At 36.4% G+C, this 8,542-nt stretch overlaps 1 non-coding gene across 1 annotated transcript; it reads left to right on the top strand.

Moving 5' to 3' along the window:
- The first annotated feature begins 4,290 nt into the window (after positions 1–4,290).
- LOC122150097 lies at positions 4,291–4,394 on the top strand. Its single transcript, XR_006163481.1, has one exon. It is a non-coding gene; the product is annotated as a U6 spliceosomal RNA (small nuclear RNA).
- The last annotated feature ends 4,148 nt before the right edge of the window (positions 4,395–8,542 follow it).

Genomic DNA, 8,542 nt, shown 5'->3' with positions numbered 1-8,542 from the left:
AAAAAAAAAAAAAATTGATGGATCAAATGGAGATGAAAAACAAACAAACAAAGAAACTGCTGAATGCCTTCCTATGTACTTTAATTGAAGTCATGAAGGGATTAATTAAATCATAGTCAGGAAGCACAGCAACAGAAAATAAAACAAAAAGCCCAAACATTTTCCACTATTCAGAAGGCATCAAATATATGTTTCCTCTGCATACAAGTGTTATACATACAAATGTTGAGTATAAATTTGTTGGTGATCTTAGGCTAAAGACTGTGTGTAGAGTCTACTGAGGGTCAAGATTACAAATTTGCTGAGAACCAGATTAACACAAAGACTTGCACACGTACCCAGTAATACTAGCTATTAATTGAGAGCTAATTTCTTTAATAATTCTCTGCAACCATTTTCTTCAAGTATACCTGTGCATATAAAGGTTAAAAACAGTCCAACTGTTTTTGTTCATAGAAATAGAGTTTGAAATAAGAAAATGTAAAATCCAAGGACAGTTCACATTAGCTTTCTAAAATTATTACAGTGGTAAAATATAAAATTTACTTTTCCAGGTGTGAGCCAGATGCTGCAAGATTATTTTAAGGTACTTTCTCTTCTGCAAAGACCTTTCTTTCAACATATTCTCAAGGATTACATACCTATGATTCACACTTGTGTTGAATCCATTCCAAAAGGAGTTTCTTCTAACAAAAATAAAACAAAGTATTTTTTAGGATTTGCTTAACTGGTGTTTTATTGGGAGTCATTTATTTTCTAGGGCTTTAGGAGAACACACTGAAAGCAAATAAAAATATAATGGAATATTATAATTATTAACCAGTCTTCAGTGATGTTAACCTAGCTTTTAAAGGAGGAAAAATAACTATAAAAAAGCAAAAGCAGTAAGGCATATTTTTATTTGTAGAATATGTAATCCTTATTATATCAGGTAATATTCAGCTCCTGACAATAAAAACTTTCTCTTCAGGTAAACAGGTATGGAATAGCTGGGAAAAGAAATATGGTAATATCATCTACTAAAAATCCCATTGTCTTCAGTAAATGTATAGCCTAAAATTGACAAAGAGATTAGCAAGCATATGGTATAAGCTTTATTCTCAAGTTGAACAAAAATAAATTCAATGTTATTACGCTATAGACAAAATTAAGAAAACATGTGACTCTCTGTCTTAATATTTCCCACTAGACCAATGTCCAAAAATAAATATTAAAAAAAAATACAGCTTACATTTTTCAGATAGAAAACATTAAGCTATGAGGAAGGCTGTACAGAAATGTCCATTTCACAACAGAGGGACTCATGCAAATTCTAAACAAGGGAAAACCCTTAATATGTATCAGCACATTATGCAGTGACCAAAAATCCATTATATGAAAATAATGGAGAAAGCAGTTATATGGAGACTGATATATTTTCCTAAGTTGATTACAATGTGTTGATCGTATAGCAGTATAACTGTACTTGCTAGTTTCTAACAACTACAACAGAGAAATTTCAGTCTGTCAATTTTTCTGCTCTAGGACAGAACACTAATTGAGATGTTTCAACAGATGCAATATTTGAAGTTCTCACTTGTCTATGCCAAGAAATTTGGAATACAGCTACCTGGCCAACCTACTGGAAGAGATCTGTATTTGTGTCCATTCCAAGGAAAGATGATCCAAGTGAATGCAGAAATTATCAATTTCATTAATATCATAGAAACTATCAAACCAATAAAATTTTGCTGAAGATAATTAAAAAATGGTGGCAGCAGTACATTGGCAGGGAACAGCTAGAAATTGAAGCCAGATTCAGAAGACAAAGAACAAGGGACATCATTGCTGATGTCAGATGGATCTTGGTTGAAAACAGATAATACTAAAAGATGTTTATCTGTGTTTTATTGACTCTGCAAAGGCATTCAACTCTGTGGATCATGACAAATTATAGATAATTTTACAAAGAATAGGAATTCCAGAACACTTATTTGTGCTCATTGTGCTTATATAGAAGCTGTACATAGACCAAGAGGTAGTTATTCGAACAGAAAAGGGGAATAATCATGGTTTGAAATTAGGAAATGTGTATCTTTTCACTGTATGGTAAGCAAATAATCCAAGAATCTGGAGTATATGAAGAACAAGGCATTAGGATTGGAGGAAGATGAGTTAACAACCTGCGATAAGCAGATGACACGATTTTGCTTGCTGAAAATAAAGAAAACTTGAAGCACTTACTGATGAAAATAAAAAACTACAGTCTTCAGTAAGGATTATACCTCAATGTAAAAAAAAACAAAAATTCTTTCAACTGGCCCAATGAGGAACATCATGAAAAATGGGGAAAAGACTAAAGTTGTCAAGGATTTCATTTCACTTGTACCCACAATTGATGCCTATGGAAGTAGCAGTCAAGAAATTAAACAACATATTGCATTTGGCAAATCTTCTGCAAAAGAACTCTTTAAAGTGTTCAAAAGCAAAAGTGTCATTTTTGGACCATTATGGTGCATCTGATCCAAGCCTTGGCATGGATTTCAATTCTTCAGATGCATGCAAAAGCTGGAAAATGAATAAGGAAGACTGAAGAAGAATTAGTGTCTTTGAATTATGATGTTGGTAAAGAATAGTGAATATACTATGGATTGCCAGAAGAATGAACAAATTTGTCTTGGGAGAGGTATAGCCAGAAGTATAGCCAGAAGGCTGCTTAGAAGCAAGAATGGCAGGACTTCATCTTACATACTTTGGTTATGTTATCAGTCCCTAGAGAAGGATACCATGGTTGGTAAAGTAGACAGAGAAAAAGAGGAAGACCCTCAAGAAGATGAATTGAGACAGTGGCTGTAACAATGGGCTCAAACATAGCAACATTTGTGAGGATGGTACAGGACTAGAAAGTGTTCTGTTCTTTTGTGCATAAGGCCACTATTAGTTGGAACCCAATCAATGGCATCTAACAAGAACAACAGGAAAACAATGTATTTCAGGAGAATAGCCCTGGCTCTTAGCTAATTTCACCCATGCCAGTGATGTATTTGCCAGATATGTGCTGGAGAGAAGCTTCTGTAAGCTGTTTCCTGTGTTATTATCATAATCTCATTAGACAAAATTATAGGACTACACCACTGAGGACTTTCCCTTGATAAAAATACCAAAATACCCCCATCCCACCTCTCCCTCTTTCCATCTCCTCATCTCTGTCTCCTCTCCCCATTTTGGGTCTTCCTCAGTTCCCATCTCCTCTCTCTCATTCCCTTTAATCCTTTTTCATCTGTTCTTTCCTCTTCATGTTGTTTTCTTCCTCCTTTCCCTCATTTCTTCCTCCTCTGGATCTTCTTCTGTGTCATGTATTCCCTTCTCTCTATTTCTCCTGTTTCTCTTTCATCTGCTTGGGCATACTTTTGTATGGATGCCTCTTTGTGCATATTCTCCACAGAGCCTATTTCTTCATTTTAGCTCCTACTAAGCAGCTTGTCTCATTCTCACATCCTTTCCCCAACCACACACCTCATCCTTAGTCTAAACTGTCACCATGTAACCCAAACACACGGTTCCTTTGAGGAAGTAGAGTGGTTAGAGAGATAAAGATCTTACAGGAATTCAAAAGCCTATTGCTTTATTGCCATCAGCAACACATTTATGCCAGATTTTCAAGGACCTTAGCTTTCCACAATCTCCTATTTTTAAAGCTCCTTTGATTTATACTTAAAGTCAATAGATTGTTTTCTGCAAAATAAGAGGCAAAAAGCCAACATGCTCTCATAAAAATGGGGCTGTTCCTTTGAAAATCTGGCCAGAAATGTTGGTGGAATTGCTCTGTTTATTAATGTTCAAAAGATCAAGAGAATAAACATCTTTAGGAGAAAAAAATATGACAGTGCTACAGCTACTATCTAGTGCACTAGATAATAGATGTTTGGTCAACACACAATAGCCCTGTGAGGGATTGCAGGGGTTTTACAACAGAAATGAAATAGTTAAAGGAAACTATGCTTAAAGCATGCAAATGCATAATAGTCCCATCATTATTTCATTATATGTAGCAAATACTTCACAGTCAGTCAGACTCCAGAAAAAAAAATACCCCTTTGAACTTGGGTACTCTGTTCATGGAGTGAACAAATGTGGCCCCATGCTTTCAAAACCTCCCAAAGCAGACCCCCTCTCAAACAATATTACCAACTGTCTCATAATGAAAACTGAGCTTCTGGATTATGTGCCCACTTTTCTTTTCTCCTTTCAAAATGCTGATTGCTTATTTCTTTCAGTGTGAACTTTTTACAATAAAAGGAGGTGGTATGCTTGCTTTGGCAGCACATATACTAAAACTGGAATGATAACAGAGAAGATTCGCATGGCCCCTGTGCAATGACGACACGCAAATTTGTGAAGCATTCCATATATATATATATATATATATAGTTTTTTAAAAAGGAGGTGGTAAAAATAGTGCTTTTCTGTGTTGTTCTTGATAGAATTTCAAATGAAGCCAAATTCTCTCATTCTACTCAAACCAGACAGCAAGTTTCCTTACTGAATATTATCAGCTGTTTCACTATTCACAATTCAGTATGGGATTGTGACCTTCTTATCTTGGATCAACCCAAATTAAAGTTTACATTGTCTGCTTTATTTGGATTTTCTTATTGGATGAGAAAAACAGACAGCATTCACTGGGAATCATGATAATGAAAATTACCCTAGCCAGTCATCCTGGCACTCAAAATGTGTAGTTTGCTAATTACAAAAGGGGAAAAAAAACAAGCTATTATATCAGAGTAAAATCTCATCTCTTAATAGGTAGTAGGCTCAGAGTTTCTTTGTCTGTCTGGTGTCATCAAATCAATGGTTCTCTTTTTTATTAGGGTCCAAATAATCTGTTTGGATTTTTTAAAAACTGAATTGAATAATATAATTAGTATAATAATATAGTAATATAAAAATATATTTTTAAGTAAGGGCACTATTTAAAAATGAAAATGAAATTGGTTAAGTATGTAAAGTGCATATGATTCCATTGCAAGTAAAAAGAAATATGTGATCAAGATTTTGTGGCATTTAAGTTTTTCCAAATGATACTAGAATGTTCAAGTCAAAGAGATTATCCAGTGGTTCTCAAATTTAGCTCATATCAGTAACACCTGCAGAGTTCATTAAGCCACAGATCAGTGGCTCCTCCCTCACAGTTTCTGATTCAGTAGAGTTTATATTTCCATCAAGTTCCCAGGAAATGCTGCTGATTATGGTCCAGGGACTACACTCTGAGAATGAATGACCTAGTCTAACCTTCTTGATTTGCAGAGTACAGACCTGCAGATTAAATACATTGCCCTGTGTCAAACATTGGATGAGTGAAGAAGGAAGATAAGAACCAGTTCTTCTTCCCTTAGTTTAATCCTTAGTCTTCTACACCAGCACTTTTCAAACTCTAATGTGTACAAATAACCTAGGAAACTTATTAAAATGCAAGTTCTGATTCAGTAGATCTGGTGTAGGACTTAAACTTCTGCATTTCTAACAAGCTACAGGTCTTGTCCTTGAAGCTGGTCCACAGACAACTTTGATTAGCACTATGCTATACAATGGGAGCTCTGGTAGCATAGTGCCTAAGGCACTTGACTGCTAACCAGAAGGCTGGCGGTTCATACCCACCAGGCACTCCTCGGAAGGAAGATGGGGCGATCTACTTCCGTAGTGATACTGCCTTGGAAACCAAAGGAGGGGTCACCATGAGTCGGTTCCGACTCGACGGCACATAACAACAACAACATGCTATACAATATTCTTCCTGTTGACATCAATTCCATTTGACTCATAGTGACCCTGTGGGACAAAGTAAAACTTCCCCCATAGAGTTTCCAAGACTGTAATCCTTACAGAAGCCAACTGCCACATCTTTCTCCCACAGAGCTGGTGAGTTTCAACTGCTGACATTTCTGATAGCAGCTGAGCACCCAACTTTCAATGTGCCACCAGGGATCAATACTAAAAAAAAAAAAAAAGTAGTATAAATATCTATTTTTAAAAGGCAAAAGGTATCATTTCTTGCTTGAGGTTTATTGTTGGATATAATTCAGCTTTACTGATTAGCATGAAATCTAAATGTGAAAATGTGTGAATTATTGAAAATGCCTTTTAAACTGCATTTTTATTAATTCAGAGGAGAAAGAATACCTTGAATATGGTGAGTAATGTTGTGGATGTGTTAAAATATTTAAAAAAAAAAACTATGGAATAGCCATTACTGCCTTATCTTTGTAAACTGTGAGAGCTGGAACTCAAGGGGACTACCTTGTTTTTCCAGGTCTCACAAGTTTTCCACCTGGACAGTGTGCAGTCTTACAATTTTCTGTCGCTTTGTATTTTCTAAACTGTTCCAAAAAAAAAACCTCACTGCCTTTGAGTTGATTTGACTCAGAGCAACCCCTCCTTGAGTTTCTGAGACGGTATCTCTACAGAAGTGGATTGCTCAATCTTCCTTCTGAGGAGTGGATGGTGAGTTTGAACTGCCAGCCTTCTGGTTAGTGGAACTCAAGCAGGGGTTGCTATGAGTCAAATCAATTGGAAGGCAGTGAATTTGATTTTTCTGAACTATTAGAGGAAAATATTTGAATTTTTCTTTTTGACAGGTTCCGATTTTCACAGATTTTACTGTATATTTATTCAACAGCATTTGTTATCACAATCCTAAGACCCAACTTCTGCCATCAAGCTTAGTTAGGAAGAAGAAGGTAAAATAAAATACCAAACCAAAACCATTGCTGTCAAGTTGATTCTGATTCATAGTGATCCTACAGGACAGAGTATAATTGCCCCACAGTGTTTCTAAGGCTGTAGGTTTTAAGGAAGCAGACTGCCACATCTTTCTCCCCTGGAGTGTTTGGGGGGGTATGAATCGCCAGCTTTTTGGTTAACAGCCAAGCATTTATCCAATATGCCACCAACCAACCCACCGCCATGAGTAGATTCTAACTCATAGCGACCCTACAGGACAGAGTAGAACTGTCCCTTAGCATTTCCAAAGCTGTAAATCTTTATGGAAACAGACTATTTCATTTTTCCCCTGGGAGTAGCTATTGGATTAAAACATCCCACCTCCTTTTGATCACAAACAAACAAACACACTGCCGTGGAGTGGGACCTGACTCATAACAACTCCTCCTTGAGTTTCTGAGGCTGTATCGCTTTGGAAGTAGATTGCCCAGACTTCCTCATGAGGAGTGGCTGGTGGGTTTGAACTGCCAGCCTTCTGGTTAGCAGTCAAATGCCTTAGGCATTAGCACCATCCCACTGCCATCGAGATTTCAACTCATAGTGACTATCATTGGGCTTCCAAGTCTATAAATCTTTATAGAAGTACATCACCTCATCTTCTTCCCATGAAGCAGCTGGTAGTAGGTTTGAACTGCTGAGTTTCTGGTTAGCATCCAATTGCCTTTCCCACTACAGCACCAGAGCTCCTTATTGCACCATCAGAGCTCCTTATGCACTTGATTTTAGATCAAGTACAATGCAGTGTAACAGGTGTTAACACAAGCAATATGTACAATAATGGAAAGAGTACTGGAGGGAAGGATATTTAGAGACAACTTTCCAGAGGAGGTAACTTCTGAGTTGGGTTTAAAAGTAAAGGTGACAGAATGACAGACTGGTGGAGGGAGGAGGGAGAGAATAGTAAGCGGATGGGGCAGCAGACATCCCAGATAAAAAGGCCTGAGAATAAAACAGGCAAAAGTTTACATTTAGGAGGCTGAAGGATGAAGAAAAATCAAAATAGAGATAGGGTATCTTCAAAGAAGTAGGAGCATCTAGAGCTAACTTTAAAAAATGGAATGTTTATATATCTGTTGCTCTTGCACTCCAGCAGACACAATGAGCACCTAGCTTTTATCAGTTTTGTAGTCTATAGAAAACCCAACACACTGTACCACAATAGGACTGGTTGTTAAGGCAGATCTAAAAAAAAAAAAAAAAAAAAACCTGCCAAGGAACTGATTCTGACTATAGCAACCCTGTAGAGCAAAGTAGAAGTGCTCCAGAGGGTTTCCAAGACTGTAAATCTTTCCAAAAGCAGACTGCCTTATCATCATTTCTCACTTGGAGTTGCTGGCTGGTGGGTTCTAACTGCTGACCTTTTGGTTAGCAGCTGAATGCTTTAACCACTGCATCACGAGACCACCTTCATTACATCAGATATACTCGCTAAAATCCAGAGATCCATATACGCTTCAAAGTAGTAATTTATTTTTTTTTTAAAAAAAAACACTATCTCAAGTAATTATAATTTAATACATGAACATCAATTTTAAGTCTATATTTTTTCAAGCAATCCAATAAAATAGAGTCCATTGGCTAGATGGCAAATTTTAAGAGGGCAGGAAATGTGAGTTGTTATAAAAAAAAAAAAAAAAAAAAAACTTCTAAGCCATGGTTGCTGAGATAAGCTACCATGAAGATTTTCATACCAAATTTGATAGATTGCTAAAAAAAAAAAAAAAAAACTTCTAAAGATTAACTAAGTCTTCTACTTCTAATCTTCCCTTTGCTTCTTTTA

This window comes from Orycteropus afer, unplaced genomic scaffold (genome assembly GCF_000298275.1).
Source record: "Orycteropus afer afer isolate SDZICR_OR568_19922 unplaced genomic scaffold, OryAfe1.0 scaffold00086, whole genome shotgun sequence".
NCBI classification, from domain to species: domain Eukaryota; kingdom Metazoa; phylum Chordata; class Mammalia; order Tubulidentata; family Orycteropodidae; genus Orycteropus; species Orycteropus afer.
Note: the sequence above shows the minus strand (reverse complement) of the source record. Positions and strands in the feature narration are given on the sequence as shown.